At 38.9% G+C, this 22,110-nt stretch overlaps 1 protein-coding gene across 4 annotated transcripts in view; it reads right to left on the bottom strand.

Moving 5' to 3' along the window:
- The window catches only part of fhit (fragile histidine triad diadenosine triphosphatase), a 343,560-nt gene that overhangs the window by 245,763 nt on the left and 75,687 nt on the right, over positions 1-22,110 (bottom strand). The gene's annotated exons all lie outside the window — the stretch shown is intronic.

The raw sequence follows: 22,110 nt of genomic DNA, 5'->3' as shown, positions 1-22,110 counted from the left end.
GTAGATTTCTTTGGTTATTAAATCAATAAAATCCTTTACTTCTACAAAATTAAAGGTTGTATGAGTAGGCCATGCAATTACTAGTATAATTTGAATACACACACACACAAGTAAATTAAAGGACATGAATTAGATAAAAAAATTGTTGTAGAAATAGAGGTAAATGTTATAGATGGAGCTTTGTGAGCACTGAGTGTGTAAATTTGTGAGCACTGAGTGAGATCATGTTTGACTGCTACCAATTTTGAATAAGCATCAACCGACAAATCTATTCACAAAATGCACGGTGTGCACTCTACTGCACACAATCAGGGACAGATCGTTACAGAGAAATTGCTGAGCCTTCCTGTTTCCCAGATCCCCATGTATGATTGCATTCAGTAAAGCCAGTGTGGCCAATGCTAAGAGTCTGTATAATGTCTATTTCGTGTAGCATGATGCCCAGGGATTACGCTAGAGAAATAAAATCGGTGTGTAATGTCTGAATGTAATTTCCTTATTCAATTCTATGTTGTGCATGAAGAGTGAGAGAAATTGAGATTTATAGAGTAGGGCAATTACTCTAAGCCCTACTCTGTACCCCTTATTTGGATGGATGCTAAGCTTGTCTTGCTTGGAGGAGCACTAATTACTGAAGCTTATGTGAGGGCTTTCACTAATCTTGATGGAATAGCTGACTGTGATGTGAGATTGAAGCAGAAAACTTTTTCCAATTTATACAGAGTAACTTTGTAAAAACAGGGATATGATGGTACCTGCACTCTCCAAGACTATTATAATCCACATAACAATATCAATGTTGGGGTAATGCATAATATTGACTCTCTGCAAGTTCCTATTTAACCAAGCATTTATAATCTTGTATCATGTTTATATCATGCTACATCTGCAGTATATCACAATATACACAGCTTCAAAAAATGAAGGGAACACTTAAATGACACATCGGATCCTGATGAACGAAATATATTAAAGATCAAAATCTTTACTGTACATTGTGTAATTCGTTGAAAATAAAATTACGTAACAACGGTCAATGGAAACCATAATCAACAACCGATTGAGGGTTGGATTCAAACTCACGCCGTAAATCAAAGTGAACAATCGAAATCACAGGCTGTTCAAACTTGAGTGAATTTCCTCAAAGCAACTCATAATGTGACTCAGTAGTGTGTATGGCTCACATGTGTCTATATGCACTCAGGACAACATCTGGGCATGCTCCTGATGAGACGATGGATGGTGTCCTGGGTTATCTCCCCCCAGTCTTGGATCAGGGCATCAGTGAGCTCCTGGACAGTCTGTGGCGCTGGGATTTTGTACAACATTATCCAGGGGACCTTTTATGGGAAATCTAAATGTTGTGTCGATTAGATAATAGCTGAGATCTGAAACTTGAGATTTTGTTCATGACAGCTTGCGTTAGAAAAAGGAAACTGTATGTACTTCTAGAATTGTTTCAAAAGCTACTCTGGATGTGAGCTAGCAATAACCTGTGATCAATCTGTTGGAGGCCTCTTTGCCAAAGGCTGTAAGTAGGCTTTGATTCCTTTCACAATATAGAAGAGACAAATCACTCCCACAAGGTCTGTCAAACAATAATATGTGTGCAAACATATTAGCTCAAGAACAGCAGCTCTCTTAGCAACAAACAGAGCATCTCATCCTAGGAAAAACTGCACATTGACAAAGGAAAATTCTTACAAGATAAAAAAATGTTAAGGCAAAAAAACTATAAATTCAATATAGACATGTATGTAGCTTAGAGGTTCTTAGAAATTCTGAGTTCTGACCCGGAGCGGGTCTGGGTCCAACATTTGTACTTTTTTCTCTGATCTGAGGTGGAATTGTGATGGGTCTAGGGTATTTGCAGTAATATTGTATTTACTGACTGGACTAATTGGATCCATCCATTATGCAATAAATATAACACATTTCAGATGTAAAGATAGCTGTTATCTTAAGATCTTAAGATAACAGCAAGTTGATCTTTAATCTTTCAATCAATTGAAACTAAAATCATATGCACGTGATCCTCTGACTGACCACTAATGGAGAGAGTAAAAGAAGGAGAAGTTCGTATTTTAAAACTTATTTAAGTTTCCTTTTATTTTGTAATTATGAATTACAGTAATAGTACATTTCATTTCCCATTATTTATCACTAATAAAGGAAACAAACATCTGAAAAGGTGTGGCTATATTCCTATTCAACAACAGTGGTGATGCACACTGACTCCGCTTGGACTTAGATTAATTAATTTGGGATGAAGAAGTATGTCTTAGAGATAGACCTGTAATCTAAAAATATATTGCTTCAGTGCTCTCCATTGTTTGTTTGCGCAGAGTTTGATCAGTTACGCATAGAAATACAATTGTGATATTTGAGAAATATGTAGGTGTTGATGATTTTATGCTACTCATCATTACCACTGACTAATAAGTAGCTGACACTACAGATTCAACATATCATTGTGAGTCTTCTATTGTTTACATACAATTACAGTTTTTGCTATTCTCCAGAAATTATTTTAGAGATTTGGGTTCACACTGTATAGTAATGTGTCATACAAGCTCTAACATAGAACTTTACAACCAAGGTGATTCCTGAGAAACAATACTCTGTAAGCAATACTCTGTAAGTTCAATTGCCAAAGGTCAGTAGCATGATTGGGTATTTAAAGATTGAGGTTTCAATGTAAAATTGCAGGGTGTTTGGGGATCTCATCATTTAAGGTAAACAATATCATTACAAAATTTCGAACATCTGGAGTAATCTCTGTATGCAAGGAACAAGGGAAAAACCAATGTTGGATAGCTGTGATCTTCATGTCCTCGGGCGGCAATGCAATAAAAACAGTCATGATTCTGTAGTGGAGATCAATGAATGGGCTCAGAAACACTTCCAAAGACCATTTTCTGTGAACACAATATATTGCAGTATCTAGAAAAGCATGTTAAAAAGTTATGTTTAACAACACCTACATACAGTGGATATAAAAATCTACACACCCCTGTTAAAATGCAAGGTTTTTGTGATGTAAAAGAATAAGACAAAGATAAATCATGTCAGATATTTTTCCACTTTTAATGTGACCTAAAATGTGAACAATTCAATTGAAAAACAAACTGAAATCTTCGAGGGGGAAAAATGAAAAGTAAAAACCTTACAATAACCTGGTTGCATAAGTATGCACACCCTCTTATAACTGGGGGTGTGGCTGTGTTCAGAATTAACCAATCACATTCAAACTCATGTTAAATAGAAGTCATTACACAGCTGCTATCATTTAAAGTGACTCTGTTTAATCACAAAAAAGTTCAGCTGTTCTTGTAGGATTTTCATGACATTTTCTTAGTTGCATCTCAGAGCAAAAGCCATGGTCCGCAGAGAGCTTCCAAAGCATCAGAGGGATCTCATTGTTGAAAGATATCAGTCAGGAGAAGGGTACACATGAATTTCCAAAGCATTAGATATACCATAGAACACAGTGAAGACAATCATCAAGTGGACAAAATATGGTACAACGGAGACATAACCAAGAACTGGACGTCCCTCTAAGATTTATGAAAAGACAAGAAGAAAACTGGTCAGGGAGGCTTCCAGGAGGAACATTAAAGGAACGGCAGGAATTTCTGGCAAGTACTGGCTGTGTGCTACATGTGACAACAATCTCCCGTATTCTTCATGTGAATGGGCTAAGTTTTTCCTAACAAAGAAAAACATCCAAGCCCGGCTGAAGTTTGCAAAAACAAACATCAAGTCTCCCAATGTAATGAATGGGTGCGGGAAACCAGAGGGGATCCATACGCAGAGAGTAAACTTTCATGTTAGAGCTTTCAAGCAAAACAAGGGCCGCAGGACGGTTGGGTTCACAAAGAGCATAGCACAGAAAACAGGGCAAAAGACCTGAGGGCAGTCCCAAAATCCAGGAGAACACAAGAATACCAAAATGCCAGGAGGCCCACGAGCAGCATGGGTCCTCACACCCAAAAGCATGTGGGAAAATGTGTTATGGTCTGATGAAACCAAGGTTGAACTTTTTGGCTATAATTCCAAAAGGTATGTTTGGTGCAAAAACAACACTGCACATCACCCAAAGAACACCATACCCTCAGTGAAGCATGGTGGTGGCAGCATCATGCTTTGGAGCTCTCTTTCTTCAGCTGGAACCGGGGCCTTAGTCAGGGTGGAGGGAATTATGAACAGTTCCAAATACCAGGCAATTTTGGCATAAAACCTTAGGAGTCCGTTAGAAAGCTGAAGATGAAGAGGAAGTTCACCTTTCAGCATGAAAATGACCCAAAGCACACATCCAAATCCACAAAAGCATGGCTTCACCAGAAGATGATTAATGTTTTGGAATGGCCCAGCCAGAGCCCAGACCTGAATCCAATTGAACATTTGTGGGGTGATCTGAAGAGGGCTGTGCACAGGATATGTCCTCGCAATCTGACAGATTTGAAGAGCTTTTGCAAAGAAGAGTGGGCAAATATTGCCACGTCAAGATGAGCCATGCTAATAGACTCCTACCAAAAAGACTAAGTGCTGTAATAAAATCAAAATGTGCTTCAACAAATTATTAGTTTAAGGGTGTGCACACTTATGCAACAAGGTTATTGTGAGTTTTTTATTTAACATTTTTCCCCCTCAAAGATTTCAGTTTGTTTTTCAATTTAATTGTTCATGTTATAGGTTACATTAAAGGAGGAAAAAGTTCTGACATTCATCTTTGTCTCATTCTTTTACATCACATGAACCTGGCATTTTAACAGGGGTGTGTAGACTTTTTATAACCACTGTATTTCTCAAACATTGCAATTGTTTTTCTATGCATAACTGATCAAACTCTGCACGAACAAACAATGGAGAGCGCAGATGATCTTATATAACATTTACATGAATTATAAAACACATTTCTGTAATAATATCAGTGATGTTGTGATTAAAAGATGGGTAGTTGGTAAATATTTCAGTGGGTCACTGAGGCAAGTCGAACAACCACAGACAGAAACAAAACAACACATTTTTAACACAGTTTTTTGTGTGCCCTTAGCCTATTCTTAGCTTATAACTTTTTTTTTTATGTGGCCTATAGGCCGTATGGAGATGTTCATATTGAAAATGAACAGTTTTATGTATGTAATGATAAGATTACTTGAAGTTTTTACAAGGGCACTCACGTCGGCCCAACCCCCAAGTTTGGGGAAAAAGAACATTCTCTCTGCTTGCTCCTTTTTTTGCTTCAGATCTGCCTCAGCCTCACAACAGAGCACCACACCACTTTCTCACTAATAGCGCATTCTAAAGCAAAGATGTTATGACAACTTGGTAGCAAGCTGAAGTCAGGCTCTAATTACGTTAGCATCTTCCTGATAAGTCATGCAATGCGAGTGATTATGCAAACTCAAAATAAATAAGTGAAATTGTAATATTATTGGACGATCAAAACATCCAGGAATGGACCAACTAGAATATGAACAACTCCAGTTCATCCAATCAGAAAATTGGGCTGGCCTATCTTGGTTGGAGGGCCAGGTGTTGCCCGTTGGTTGGTCAAATGTTTCATATAGAGTATTATAACACAGAAAATTATAAAGTAATTAAAAAACACAATTTAAATAAGGGCTGTCGGTCAAAACAATAAAATTAAATAAACATTTTATATACTTTCACTATCGTTCAAAAGTTTGGGGTCAAATAGAAATGTAAATTTTTTGTCCATTAAAATAAAATAAAATTGATAAGAAACACGGTGCAGACACTGTTAATATTATGTTTAGTTTGAGAAATAGACGCCTCACAGGTCCTCTTTGTGCACTGGGGCCTCCCACTCTTCTTTCTATTCTGGTTAAAGGCAGTTTACACTATTCTGTGAAGGGAGTAGTACACAAATTGTACACATTGTACAGGATCTTCAGTTTTTTGACAGTGTCTCGCATGGAATAGCCTTCATTTCTCAGAACAAGAATAGACTGATGACTTTCAAAATAAAGTTATTTGTTTCTGGCCATTTTGAGCTTGTAATTGAACCCACAACTGATGATGCTTCAGACACTCAACTAGTCTAAAGAAGGCCAACAGTTTTCAGCTGTGCTAACAAAGTTAGAAAAGGGTTTTTAATTATCACATAGCCTTTTAAAATGATATACTTGGATTAGCAAACACAACGTGCTATTGGAACACAAGACTGAAAGGTTTTCAGATAATAAGCCTCCATACGCCTATGTAGATATTCCAGCTACAACAGTCATTTACAACATTAAAAATGTCTTCACTGTATTTCTGATCAATTTTATGTTATTTGAATGAACAAAAAAATTTGTGTATATATTGTTACCAGCCTAATATATATATTTTGTTACAAGCCTACCCAGATAAAAGAGGGTACAGCCCTTCTGGCATTTGCCAGAATTGCCAGATGGCCAAGTCATCCATGGCCCTACATGTGAACCCCTGTACATCCGCATCTCTCCACATCTGCATATAAAATTGCCAATTAATTTGGGTTTCTAATATTTTTTCTAATGTTTTCTTTGGTGGTGCAGTTGGTAAAGTAAACTTATTAAACTGCAGTGTATCAAATGAATAATTGAAAGGCTTTAATTTTATATGCCTAGGGGGCTTCATAAAAGCATGTCACTGATGCAATGAAATTAATATTGTGTGTGTGTGTGTGTGTATGCCTGCATGTAAATGGAATGCTGTCATCTCTGAAAGCTGTTCTCTCAGGAGTTTTACTGTGTAAAATGAAATCCAGAGTACACCCACAAGGCAACATGACTGAGCAAATACAATAATTCAATTTACTCTTCAATTACATTCGCATTCAGACTCTTCACAATCTTTAATTAAACTGTTGTTCATGTTGGTGCAGAGCAACTGCAAATATAATCAAATAAAAACCATCAAGAGGGCCAATATGCTGTCTGAATGAAGATTGTAATATTGAATGCTGTGCTTTTTAAGTAAAGCAAATCACAAATTGTTAGTGTGAAATGATGTTCAGCGCAACAGGCGGCTAACAAACTGAAACTAATTAACACATTTCAAAGAGTTGTTGATGATAAGAAAGAACATGACACAGATACAAAGCTTTGAAATGTATCATTCATGGGTTTCAACTGCATGAACAATTAGTCGGTAACTGACAGTCTTAACACAAACTTCTAAATTAATGTTTTATTTTCAATTCATGTTTTAAAGTTTCTCAATGAAACCTACTGCCTATACACATGCAGCCAACATTACCATAAAAATAAACTGGCTCATTAAAGTAGTGAGGGGTAAAGTTCCCAAAACAACACTCACACAACTTGCACAAATCTGTTCAGACTATAGTTGACTACAGTACATAACCTCCAATGAAATGCTATTTCTAGAATGGCTGATTGTTTATGTTTATTTATACCTCAGTGGCCAGATAGCTAGAAAATGTATCCACACAATAATACAATATTAAGTCACTATCATCATGTGAATTAGAAATGCATTCACAGGGCAGAAAAATATGTGCAACCCCGTTTCCAAAGAAGTTGGGAAGCTGCATAAAATGCTAATAAAAACAAAATAATTTCTCTCTAGATTTCATTGAAAATAGTACAAAGACAACATATCAAATTTTGGAACTGAGAACTATTGTCCCATTCTTGCTTTATATAGGATTTCAGCTGCTCAGCAGTTTGAGGTTAAATTTGCTGTATGTCATTTCATAATGCGCCAAATATTTTCAGTAGGTGACAGGTCTGGACTGCAGGCAGACCAATTTAGCACTCGGACTCGTTGACTACAGAGCCATGCTGTTGTGATATGTACAGAATGTGGTTTGGCATTGTCCTGCTGAAATAAGCAAGGACCTTCATGAAAAAGAGGTTGTCTGGATGGCTGCATATATTCCTCCAAAACTTGTATATATTGTTCAGCATTAAAGGTGCCCTATTCAGCATTATCCATTTAAAATATCCTATAATAACCCTTACATACCATCAGTTAACGTAAAAAAAATATCTGGCAGTGACACCTGGGAGCCAGAAATCTTTTTGATTGAGAAGGGATCAAATACTTATTTCACTCATTAAATGGCAAATCAATTTATAACATTTTTGACATGCATTTTCTGGATTTCTTTGCATACTGCAACGTACTGTGTTCACAGACAATGTTTTTTATGATTGTGCCATACTGTTATTACCTACAGTTGATTGTGTTCTTATGCAAACTTTTGAGCACAAATGTATAATATAAGTGTAATACGCCTACAAACGGTACAAAATATTCTAATGCACATTGAATGTACATAAAAAGGCATCAGAGCATTTGGAATGTTCATGTGATCAATATGATCATAGATCAGTTGCCTAGGTTTATTCCACCAGGTTTAGTTTTTTAGCATTAAACAAGGTATCCAGTCTTTTGGCGCCTGTGTCCCAGCTTTTATTTTAATATGTTGCTGGCATCAAATTCAAAATGGGCATGTATATTTCAAGAAACAATAAAATTTCTCAGGTTGAACATTTGATATGTTTTCTTGGTACTGTTTCCAATTGAATATAGGGTTTAAATGATTTGCACATCATTGCATTCCGTTTTGCTTCACATTTTATACAGCGTCCCAACTTTTTTGTATATCCATTGTTAATAGCTGGTGTTGCCAACTTAATGTAGCGTTTTTTTGTCTATCAGTCTCTTCCATCGCCTGGGCCAAATTTTTGCCCACCCTTCTTTACAGTACTGCTTTATCTGTGTCATGTTCGAAGGCTATCTTTATCGGCCTATAAAATTGTTTATTTTCTTGTCCAATTCCGTTAAATGTTTTTCAAAATTCCCATTTTTTTCACTTTTTTGTGTGATTCTGTTTCATACACAAACAATTATGTATTTATTTTTAAAGACATTGCAACGTTTTTTAAGTAAGTACAATACAGTTCAACTAGTAACCTTTCTTAAATTACATTTCACTGGCAGAGTGAGCTCTTATTTTCAAACTCTCCTGAGTATTGAAATGTTTGAAAATAATATTTATGTTATTCTATTGTCCTAATATTTATTCTAGCTAATGTTACTTACTTTGGAACATTAAGATGATAATAAATGAGAGACTCTGAGATCAGAAAGATTGAAAGACGTATTTCCTAATTCGTTCGCCTTTTATCATTCTCAGGTGATCCAAAGTGCCTAAAGATCAATGGATTATCGTTCATTTCGTTCGTTGTTCCTTCCTGTGAATGAGATTCTGAGATCCGAAAGATCCGTGGATTCATAGATAATAGTAGAAGGGCTGATGTCATAGAGCCCCTATATATCAGAATGGAGCAATTTGACGGACATCTTACCTGGGACCTGTTCAAAACAATCTACAATACAAACACATGGTAGAAGTGGCATTTAGTTCTTATAACAGTTACATTTCCTTGATAATATATAAATAGCCACATGCATAGCATAATCCTGTAACACCCATGGCCGGGATGCTAAATCAGGAGTTAGAGTCAGAGGTAAAGAACACCAGGTGGAATTTATTAACCTTAACAAGACAGCTGTGTGTCTACTGTCTACGCCAACAATACCTGTTAACACACAGGCTCTTGACAAACTCTCCTAAATCTGTAGCTAGCTAAGACAAGTATCACACATCACAGTTCTTTATCACACACAGGAGTGGAGCCACAAGAGAGATAGATGCATGCCAAAACCCCACCTTATATAAGCTATGGCCTGGGACCCCTGGACCCGCCTCTGCTGTCCCTGAGCCCCCGGAGATGCCCCCCTCACTGCAGGACGTCCCACCAGGTAAAACAGCCCCACCTAACTGTCAGGCCCCGCCCCCTAATGAAACATAACTGAGCAACTTAGAACACCACTTTAATGTATTGTATATACATAAAAATTATAATTTCATTTCATTGTAGAAATCACTTTCAGTAACAGTACGCTAAACGGAGCAAGCTAGCTCACTGAATCTGGTATGCAAACAGCAGCATTGTAATCAGAGGACAGAAGGAGTAACAAGGCTACTTTTTGTGGACAAAGGCTACCCAACATCGCCATCTGCTGATAATATACAGTAATAAAAATGTATCTACGAAAATGCATTATTTCACATATGTTGTGTGCAACATTAATTGATACTTTACTGTAGCAAGCTAGCTGAGAACGTTAACAGAATTAACAGAAAACTAACAATTATTATACTGTAAAGTTACGTTGCTCAACAGCTACGGTTAAGCTGGATTAGCTTTCTTGTTCATTGATTGAAAAGATGTTATATACAGTTAAGTGTTACGCATGCAGTATTTGTGTTTGTGTTTTTCTCCTCCTGCCGTTTCCCCAGGTGTCCCTTATGTTCCTGATTGTGCTCGTTGGTGTTTCCCACCTGGCAATCATGAGTGCATCGCCTGACTGCTGAGTTGGACCAATCAGTGGACACTACCTAATGGCACCAACTGTTCAATTTTTCCATTACCCAATCACATCACACATCCCTGGTTTAAAAACCCAGTCAGTTGCTTCTCCCAGAGATACTCTTTTGCTTTCCCCCACATGGACATAGACACTCTTGAGCTACATACCCTTCTTGATAGACAAGACACTTAGTTTGATAGATAAGACACTGTTCATTCATAGATCACTTAGTTTAGTACAGACATCTCACTTTGTCTTGTTTCATGTGAGTATGTATTGCCGTGGTGTTTAGTTTGGTGTTGTCTATTCAATTGTATGCTGTTGCTGTTTAGTCCTTGTTCAACCTGTGTGTTTTTGTTTGTCCCTGTGTCCCTGGGAAAAGTTTATTTTTAGCAAGTCGCCCTTGGGCATACACAACCCATAGGAAAACTTTGTCTAAAAACACAAGTTAGAACTGAGCGGACCACCCACTGTATTTTTGTATTGGTTTGTAGTCAGCTAAGCGGTTCTTGAGGCAGGCAAGGTCAGTTTAGGAGTGTTTGGACTATATTATTTCATTTCTTGGGTCCAGATCAGCCCCTTTTCACTAACCCCTTTACTGTGTGTTTATAATAAATGTTTTATGTTTGACGGTAGCTTTGGTTGTCTGTGTCGTTTGTTCTCACTTTTCACTACACCACTTTGCATGATTTTTATGTTACGGGTCACTGTACCATCCACCCTAGACTGCTAGAGCCACAGGGTTTGTAACATTAAGTATGCTATCATACATTTCTACAATATTGCTGATGTGTGAACAATGTTTCCCACCTCCTTTGTATCGTTCATCCTTTTTCTGGACCAAAGTACTGCTACACAAAATACAACCATGACTGGTGTTAAGTAGCTTGACTTTTCCACATTGGTCCCAGGTAAGATGGCGGAGTTATTGAGACATCAGATAGAACTGTGTCCCATCTATGCTTTATATCTATGCATAGATCATCGTTCCTTCCGGAGAACAAGATTTGAAGATCCGAAAGAGCGATGGATCACCGTTCATTGTTCCTTCTAGTGAACGAGATTCAAAGATCTGAAGATCCTACTGAGATCAATCACGATTCACCGAAAAGATTCATTCAAAAAGCATGAATTGTTTGCAAAAGATCAATCACAATTGCCTGCACTACTCTAATCAATTGTAGCTGTCTAGTTGTGACAGTTAGCATGCTAGCTACGTTTGGTTGTGGGTCACGATGGTTACCTTCTTTATATCAGAGTGAGTGCCACTTAAATTCCATAAGGGCCCATTCTTTATGTCCTCATTACTTCTACTGCAATACGACCACTCATGGTCTGTTTAACTCTCTAAATGCCACTGACCGTTAAACACAACTATGTGCAGGCACAGTCAAAGTCAGTTACATTTCTGTAGCCCCACTTGCTTTTGATACCCTGAATGTCGAGTCATTGCTCTGCGTGAATGTTAACTGCGCTCAGCTTGGTAGAAAAAAAATCATATTTCATAAAAATATTAAGTTTTTCTGTGGTGGCGTATCACAATTTTGCCTCACAAATTAAAACAAATATCACAAAACTTAAAACAATGTATCATTATTTCAATTCTGTGTTTATATCTGAATTCTGTATTTATTCTCCGCAATGTGGTAACTATACGGCTCTATATTTTATGCATGGCCCACTTTAAGACCCTCTAGCATTTTGATAGGATTGAGATCTGGGCTCAATCTGGCTAATTTCTTCCATGTTTGGTTCAGCTTCAGCATTTTGACAAATGGCCAGAAATTACTCTCTATTAATATGAACTTCATGGTTGATGCAATGATAAAGCAGCCCCAAACCATAATACCACCGCTTCAGTGCTTTATGGTTGGCTTCACTGGTTCGTTCTTTCAAAGACAGTGTTTTCTTTTCTCCAAACATGGTGTCTGGAATTTCAGCCAAACTACTCCACCTTTGACTCATCTGTCTAGTGTACATTGTTCCAGTAGTATTGATGTACTTGTACTATGTACCTTTTCACATGACTGTCTGTACAAAGCCACCCCCAAATAAATCTTTTAAAGAAATTTTTCAAGAAATGTTATGCTTCATTGGACAGGAAAGTGGTGAAAGATAGACATTCTTCACCAAAAGAGCAGTAGGCTGGACACAAACCCATGCCACAACAGTACATGTGCAATGGAAGGACATTTTTGATTAGTTTATTAGCAAATGCTGTATTAAGTAATACTTTGGAAAATACCTTCTTGAGACCTTTGTCCTGTATTGCCACATATGAATTTTTTTGCAGATCGGTGATGTGGTGCCATAGATTTTTTTTTACAAAAAATATTCATGGCAACCCCTATGGGTTCCTGAGGGAAATGTGTTCCTTGTAAGAAGAATGCCTAAATTAAAATGTTAATTGGCCAAGTGAGTCACACGTACATACAGACAGAGAAAGATCTTCAGTCCTGTCCTCAGTAATGTCATCGTGACAGACAATAATTTGAGCTAGGTTGTGAAGTTCAGCAGCACAGGCTCACATTGAAAACATTAAAAGCTAAATTATGTTTGTTTGTATTCAGGTGAATAAGCACCTATATTTTGACACTTCATAAAATAGTCAATATTCCCAGTCAAAGCAACGTGCTATGGCAAACTGATCTGGGGTATATTTACTGCCTATGAATATGAAAATATCAGATATTTAGTAATACAGTAGGCAACAAACAGTGTAACTAACTGCTTGAGCAGTTCAGTGCGCATGTGTGGTCCAATAAATCAAATAAACTACAAGCTCTCTGAAAAAAAAGGTAAACAGGGCAACTTCACACTGGAGGGTGTAAAGGGGGTTGACAAATGGATGCAGGCCTGGGTATAGCCTACTTGTTAAAAATATGTTTTCTTCACAGGAAGTAATTATTTTCCTAAATATATATGCAGCACTGAGCCCATTTTATTGGAACCTATCATTTGGGTATGACTACCTGGGTAAAACATATTCAAACCCCTAAATGGTAAAGAGAGTCCACAGAGATTGTACAGAGATTATGCCCATACTGAAGAGTAACATGTTTTTGCGGATCTGGATAATTTTCAGCACGTTCATGTTTTAAGGCTGTCGACAAGTGAATATTTTATAACTAATCAGTAGAGGTTATTGCATTATTTCAAAGAACAAATGTAATTATTCATACAACATGTTTTTCATGCAGTTTGCTGACTTGAAGCGAACGTACATGGTAAATAATCATGAACTTTTAATGTTATTTGAATTACTACGGATGAGAGTTTAACCTTGGTGAAATGTCATTATTTGACAGTGATACAAAAGAAATGCAGCATATGCAAAAGCAACCTGAAATACACATAATAGTGCTGCTCAGTAGATAGATGGGTTTGAAGTTCAACAACAGCATTTTGACAGGTTGGATAAAGAGACTAGGTAAAACCAAACAAATACACTTTACCATTGCTATGCAAAACAGTTTTTTACCACAATCTATCAACAACAGTGGGGTGACACCTGTCATGAATATGCATGAGTTGATGGCAATTAAAAACTTGTCTGCGGAGAGGAGGAGGAGGAGACAATGATAGTGGAGGCAGGAGAGCTGCAGGCCATTCATTGGGATGGAGATGTAATTCCACTCCTCCAGAGTACTTCACAAGGCTACTTTATTGGTTTTGTAATTGAGCCCCACCAACACACACACACACACACACGCATGCAAGCACACTACTCTATTCTGAGCCGTGCACCTCAAACAGCTTGGAAGATAATATAGGGCTGCTTTAACATAGTGCAGAGCGGGTTATGGACAGCCACACATCTCAGTTAACTTAGGCTCATCTAATGTTATTCATTGATACAGTGGAGTGTGACACAGCTTGTGGAGCAGAACATAATTAGTTACACTTTGGCAGAGGTAATCTCCTAGCTGTACACTTATTGTTTCCTTCAAATATATGAGCAGCTTAGAAACCAAAAAATATGCTTTAAATTGCCAAACCACCACAGAAATTATGTATTCTACTTGTATTCTTTCCCTATCCTCTGCTCCAACCCTTAAATGTTTTTTTTCTTTCAAGCATTATGTCAAATGAGTAGCATGTAAAATGGCTCATCAAGGGCTGCTGATGTCACGGCAGTATCTGCATCGTAAAGTGATGTAAAACAAAAGCCAGAATGTTCCAGCAAAGGCACAGATGCCCACAACAAAGGCTGCACACTAGTCACTCATCCACACAGACAACTACCAGCAGGACCAACAGCCTTCTTTGGCAAAGACTCAATAAAACTGAATAAAACAACTGAATGAAATGAAATATCCAAGAGATTCTTGAAAATTTGAAAAATCCTTGACCGCAGGGATACTTTATTTTTACAGTTTGAATTTTTATCACTATATGACATTAGAAAACATTTAGGGCGGGATTTCATGAGGGAAATATTTTCATAATACTTCAACTAAAAGTTTTTCCATGTTGGCTTTTCCACAGAAATACACTTTTCCTTAGCAGAGTATATTATTTAGAAACGCTCTAGAAAATAATTTACATTAAATTCCATAAGGGCCCATTCTTCATGTCCTCATTACTTCTACTGCAATACGACCACTCATGGTCTGTTTAGCTCTCTAAATGTAGATAGATTTAAACAAACAATATTGAAATCCCATTGGAAATACCACTGGCAAGTCCGATCCCAGTGTTCATTTTACCAGTCTTGTTGATTTTGTATAGTAATTTCGACTAAAATATCTTGAAGTTGTAGTCACATTTGTGTCACCTGAATAAAAAAAACAGTGAGTCATTTAGTCAACAAGATAAACAAATTTTTGTCACATTTTGAGATAAATCAAATGCATTACCTCAGTATCCTTCAGAAAAATGTACAGTATCACAGACTACAGGTAACACAATTAACACCCACTTCATGCCAAAATGGGTCAAGTTAGCTAAAAGGGGATAAAGCTGTCCATCTTACCAGCCTCTTCTGCGGGTAGCCAACAAGGGTTTAGGGAACACTTAAATATTGTAAAAATCACATGCCTGTCTAATCTACTAAGATACACTGATCAGCCATAACATTATGATCACCTGCCTAATATTGTGTGGGTCCCCCTTTTGCTGCCAAAACAGCCCAGACCCATTGAGGCATGGACTCCACCAGGACTCTGAAGGTGTGCTGTGGTAACTGGCACCAAGACGTTAACAGCAGATCCTTTAAGTCCTGTAAATTGCGAGGTGGGGCCTCCATGGATCGGACTTGTTTGTCCAGCACATTCCACAGATGCTCGTTTGGATTGAGTTCTGGGGAAGTTGGAGGCCAAATAACTCCTTGAACTCGTTGCTGTGTTCCTCAAACCATTCCTGAACCAAGGGCGTATTATTCTGCTGAAAGAGGCCAATTCCATCAGGGAATACTGTTGCCATGAAAGAGTGCACATGGTCTGCAACAATGCCCAGGTACAGTGGGGGGAACAAGTATTTGATACACTGCCGAATTTGCAAGTTTTCCTACATACAAAGCATGTAGAGGTCTGTAATTTTTATCATCGGTACACTTCAACTGTGAGAGACAGAAAATCACATTGTATGATTTTTAAATAATTAAATAGTATTTTATTACATGACATAAGTATATGATCACCTACCAACCAGTTAGAATTCCGGCTCTCACAGACCTGTTAGTTTTTCTTTAAGAAGCCCTCCTGTTCTCCACTCATTACCTGTATTAACTGCACCTGTTTGAACTTGTTACCTGTATAAAAGACACCTGTCCACACACTCAATCAAACAGACTCCAACCTCTCCATGAGGCCAATGGCCAACACCAGAGAGCTGTGTAAGGACATCAGGGATAAAACTGTAGACCTGCACAAGGCTGGGATGGGCTACAGGACAATAGGCAAGCAGCTTGGTGAGAAGGCAACAACTGCTGGCGCAATTATTAGAAAATGGAAGAAGTTCAAGATGATGGTCAATCCCCCTCAGTCTTGGGCTCCATTCAAGATGTCACCTCATTGGGCATCAATGATCATGAGGAAGGTGAGGGATCAGCCCAGAACTACACGGCAGGACCTGGTCAATGAGCTGAAGAGAGCTGAGACCACAGACCAAAACCATTAGTAACACACTACGCCGTCATGGATTAAAATCCTGCAGCACACGCAAGGTCCCCTTGCTCAAGGCAGCACATGTCCAGGCTCGTCTGAAGTTTGCCAATGACCATCTGGATGATACAGAGGGGGAATGGGAGAAGGTCATGTGGTCTGATGAGAGAAAAATAGAGCTTTTTGGTCAAAACTCCACTCAACCGTGTTTGGAGGAAGCAGAATCGTATCGCTCGACACATTTACCAAATTTGTAATGAGTTCTAAACCCACAAACTCTCAGCTAGACCCGATTCCAACAAAATTACTTAAGGAGCTATTTCCTGTGCTAGGTCAGCCAATGCTGAACATAATAAATTGCTCCCTTTCCTCCGGATGTGTACCAAACTCACTAAAAATAGCTGACAAGTCAAAGGTATGCTTTGGTGTTCCTCAAGGCTCGGTTCTGGGCCCATTATTGTTCTCACTATATATGCTCCCTCTGGGCGATGTAATCTGAAATCACAATGTAAACTTTCACTGTTACGCTGATGACACAGTTATATATTTCAATGAAGCATGGAGAAGCCCCTAAACTAGCTACTTTGGAAGCATGCGTTTCAGATATTAGGAAGTGGATGACAGAGAATTTCTTGCTCTTAAACTCAAGGAAAACAGAAATGCTCGTTTTAGGACCCAAGAAACAAATAGCGTTGTTAGCAGATCTCACTGTGAACCTCGACGGCTGCATGGTCGTATCCCAAAAAACCTTGGCGTTACCCTTGACCCTAAACTCTCCTTTGAAGAACATATAAAATATGTCTCAAGAGTTGCTTATTTTCATCTTCGAAACATTGCAAAAATTAGAAACTTTCTATCAAAATCTGATGCAGAAAAATTTATCCATGCTTTCATTACTTCTAGACTAGATTACTGCAATGCTCTTCTCTCTGGTTATCCAGAACAACTAATAAATAAATGTACATTTGAGCTGCACACAGCTGCTAGAATCGTAACTAGAACAAAAAAATTTGAACACATTACTCCTGTCCTAGCGTCCTTACACTGGCTGCCTGTTAGGGTTAGGGCTGATTTTAAGGTTTTAACCTATAAATCAATACATGGACTTGCTCCTACTTACCTTGCTGAAATGATCCAGCCATACATACCTACACGTAACCTACAATCGCAAGATGCAGGCCTTTTAATTGTACCTAGAATTTCTAAACAAACAGCTGGCGGGAGGGCCTTTTCTCATAGAGCTCCACTACTGTGGAATGATCTGCCAAATAAGGTTAGAAATGCAAACTCAGTGCAAACTTTCAAGTGTCTACTAAAAACTAATCTCTACAGCACGGTTTATAATTAGGTGTAGCCTGGCCCGGGGGCGTGAAGTTGACCAGTAGGCTTGATACTGTCCACCTTTGCTGTCTTGCCAGGTGGGCTCTCGTCGCCACCGGGATGCCCTCCCTCCAATGCCTTTCGGGGGAAAAGTCACTGGCTTGTTGTTGTCTCTCGGTTGCACACTTGTGCAATTGGGCTGCACGCTGCTGGCAATACTCGGCCCTCTTTCAGGGGGGTTGCGGTTGGTGGGTGTCCCTTTGGTTGATGCCTGGCAATGTGGGTGGATTGATTTCCTACCTGTTGGGCCCTGTCCGGGGCCTCCCCCGGGTAGGGCCACAGTGTTGCCGGACCCCCCCATCTCAGTTCCAAAGTGTGGTGCTGGTGGATATGAGGAATGCCCTTTCTAACTTTTCTCAGTCTCCTCCAGTTTAAAATTTTCGGAAGAGATGAGGTCCTGGTCCACACCTGCGGAGTACCTGGTTTGGGGTGCCCGTTGCTGTCCCTGTCCTTGTCCACCTGGTCATACTTTTGACCTAGTCTAGAATCAAATACATTTCTCTGGGCTAAATCCAGAGTCTATTTATTATTCTATTGGACTCTTAATATCTCACCAGGCACAGCCAGAAGAGGACTGGTCACCCCTCTGAGCCTGGGTCATCTCTAGGTTTCTTCCTAAAATTCGGCCTTCTTAGGGAGTTTTTCCTAGACACTGAAATCCAACACTACTGTTGTTTGCTCCTTGGGGTTTAAGGCCGGGTGTCTCTGTAAAGCACTTTGTGACAACTGCTTTTGTAAAAAGGGCTTTATAAATAATTGAATTTGATAGAAGAAGGATGAGTACAACCCCAAGAACACCATCCCAACCGTGAAGCATGGAGGTGGAAACATCATTCTTTGGGGATGCTTTTCTGCACCATATTGAGGGGAGGATGAATGGGGCCATGTATCGTGAGATCTTGGCCAAAAACCTCCTTCCCTCAGTAAGAGCATTGAAGATGGGTCGTGGCTGGGTCTTCCAGCATGACAACGACCCGAAACACACAGCCAGGGCAACTAAGGAGTGGCTCCATAAGAAGCATCTCAAGGTCCTGGAGTGGCCTAGCCAATCTCCAGACCTGAACCCAATAGAAAATCTTTGGAGGGAGATGAAAGTCCGTATTAATTATTTAAAAATCATACAATGTGGTTTTCTGGATTTTTGTTTTAGATTCTGTCACTCACAGTTGAAGAGCACCTATGATAAAATTATCATGGGAAAACCTGCAAAATTGTCAGTGTATCAAATACTTGTTCTCCCCACTGTAGGTGGTACTTGTCAAAGTAACATGAATGACAGGACCCAAGGTTTCCCTGCAGAACATTGCCCAAAGCATCGCACTGCCTCCGACAGCTTGCCTCCTTCCCATAATGCATTCTGGTGCCATGTTTTCTCCAGGTAAGCGACACACACACACCCGGCCATCCACGTGATGTAAAAGGAAACGTGATTCATCAGACCAGGCCAACTTGTTCCATTGCTCCTTGGTCCAGTTTTGTTGCTCATGTGCCCATGGATTTTCGGCAGTGGACAGGCGTCAGCATTGGCACCCAGCCTGGTCTGCAGCTACACAGCCCCATAACACAACAAACTGCGGTGTGTTCTTACACCTTTCCATCAGTACCAGCATTACCTTTTTCAGCAATTTGAGCTACAGTAGCTCATCTGTTGGATCAGACCACACGGGCCAGCTGTTGCACGAGCATCAGTGAGTCTTGGCCGCCCATTGGTTCACCGCTTTTCCTTCCTTGGAGATGCTCTGACCCAGTCGTCTAGTCATCACAATTTGGCCCTTGTCAAAGTCACTCAGATCCTTACGCTTGCCCATTTTTCCTGCTTCTAACACATCAACTTTGAGGACAGACTGTTCACTTGCTGACAAATATATCTCACCCACTAACAGGTCCCATGATAACGAGATTATCCATGAGCATGGCTTTGTCAGGTAACATGGTTTCGTCAGGTAACTGCAAAGCAAAAGCCCCAGTTCCAATCTTAATTTTTTTTTATTGTATCTATTTTGATTACAAGTTGTAAAACCAAGTGAGGAAAAGTCCAATGAGGATGAATACTTCTCAGATTTACTGTAATATGAGACTCTGCAAATTAACACCCATAAGACATAAAGGCTGTAAAGCCCTAAACCCCATAGTGTTGTGAGATATGCTTAATGATCAAAAATATTATTCTTAAAATATTTATATTGATTTTGTTAAAGAGCAGGTTATCAGTGTCTCCATATCCTAATTATTTGTGTTGATCAGGAGCATGATAAAGACAAATTAAATAAATTTTTATTTCCAGTTGTAACACCAAAAGAATCTAAGAAGTCTAAGGGATATGAATACTTTCGAGAGCCACTGTAGAAGTGTTTCTTCCTTGCAATCTCTTCATCTCTTTGCCATTCCACAAAACGTTTTCCTAGCAGCAACACATCCGACATAGCCAACTCTTGTAAGACTGAATTGAAGCGAGTACTTTGGTGCCAGATAACTTTGTCAGATGCTGTGCAAGCCACCAGATTTCCTTCTGGTCCACTAGGATGAAACCCTTAAGCACTGTGCATCAGATACTTAAAACTTTTTGGGTCTTCCACCGTATTTTCCATTGCAGTTTTTTCAAATAACTAAAGTCTCATTTATTTTTGTCTTATCAACTATGTTTTGTACAAACACAAAAATCGTGTTATTTTTTCCTCAATTATTGTTTAAAAGTATTTGTATTTAACTGTATTTGTACATAACTGTATTTAATTGTATCTCATGTTATTGTGGTAGGTGATCAAATACGTATGTCACGCAATAAAATGCAAATTAATTACTTAAAAATCATACAATGTGATTTTCTGGATATTTGTTTTGGATTCCGTCACTCACAGTTGAAGAGTACCTATGATAAAAAATACAGACTTCTACATGCTTTGTAAGTGGGAAAACCTGCAAAATCGTCAGTGTATCAAATACTTGTTCTCACCACTATATATGGTTTTATTTTCTTTGAGATTTGTTATTAAAAATTGTTTCTGTGTTATCTATATTTGTATTTGTAATATAATATAGTGGTTAAGTGCCCAAAAAAAGCATGTCATTTTCATTAGCACATTATACACCCCCAGTCCCTTATTTAAATGTATATACATACATACATACATACATACATACATACATACATACATACACGTGTGTATATACAGTATCTCACAGAAGTGAGTACACCCCTAACATTTTTGTAAATATTTAATTATATCTATTCATCTGACAACACTGAAGACATGACACTTTGCTACAATGTAAAGTAGTGAGTGTACAGCTTGTATAACAGTGTCAATTTGCTGTCCCCTCAAAATAACACAACACACAGCCATTAATTAATGTATAAACTGCTGGCAACAAAAGTGATTACACCCCTAAGTGAAAATGTCCAAATTGGGCCCAATTAGCCATTTTCCCTCCCTGGTGTCATGTGACTCGTTTGTGTTACAAGGTCTCAGGTGTGAATGGGGAGCAGGTGTGTTAAATTTGATGTTATCGCTCTCACACTCCCTCATACTTGTCACTGGAAGTTCAACATGGCACCTCATGGCAAAGAACTCTCTGAGGATCTGAAAAAAAGAATTGTTGTTCTACATAAAGATGGCCTAGGCTATAAGAAGGTGGCCAAGACCCAGAAACTGAGCTGCAGCACGGCCAAGACCATACAGCGGTTTAACAGGACAGGTTCCACTCAGAACAGGCCTCAACATGGTCGACCAAAGACGTTGAGTGCACATGCTCAGCGTCATATCCAGAGGTTGTCTTTGGGAAATATACATATGAGTGCTGCCAGCATTGCTGCAGAGGTTGAAGGTGTGGGGTGTCAGCCTGTTAGTGCTCAGACCATACGCCGCACACTGAATCAAATTGGTCTGTATGGCTGTCATCCCAGACAGAAGCCTCTTCTAGAGATGATGCACAAGAAAGCATGCAAACAGTTTGCTGAAGACAAGCAGACTAAGAACATGGATTACTGGAACCATGTCCTGTGTTCTGATGAGACCAAGATAAACTTATTTGGTTCAGATGGTGTCAAGCGTGTGTGGCAGCAACCAGGTGAGAAGTACCAAAACAAGTGTGTCTTGCCTACATTCAAGCATGGTGGTGGGAGTGTCATGGTTTGGGGCTGCATGAGTGCTGCCCGCAATGGGGAGCTACAGTTCATTGAGGGAACCATGAATGCCAACATGTACTGTGACATACTGAAGTAGGG

This window comes from Esox lucius, chromosome 17 (genome assembly GCF_011004845.1).
Source record: "Esox lucius isolate fEsoLuc1 chromosome 17, fEsoLuc1.pri, whole genome shotgun sequence".
In the NCBI taxonomy this organism is placed as follows: Eukaryota; Metazoa; Chordata; class Actinopteri; order Esociformes; family Esocidae; genus Esox; species Esox lucius.
This window is presented reverse-complemented; position numbering and strand designations above follow the sequence as displayed.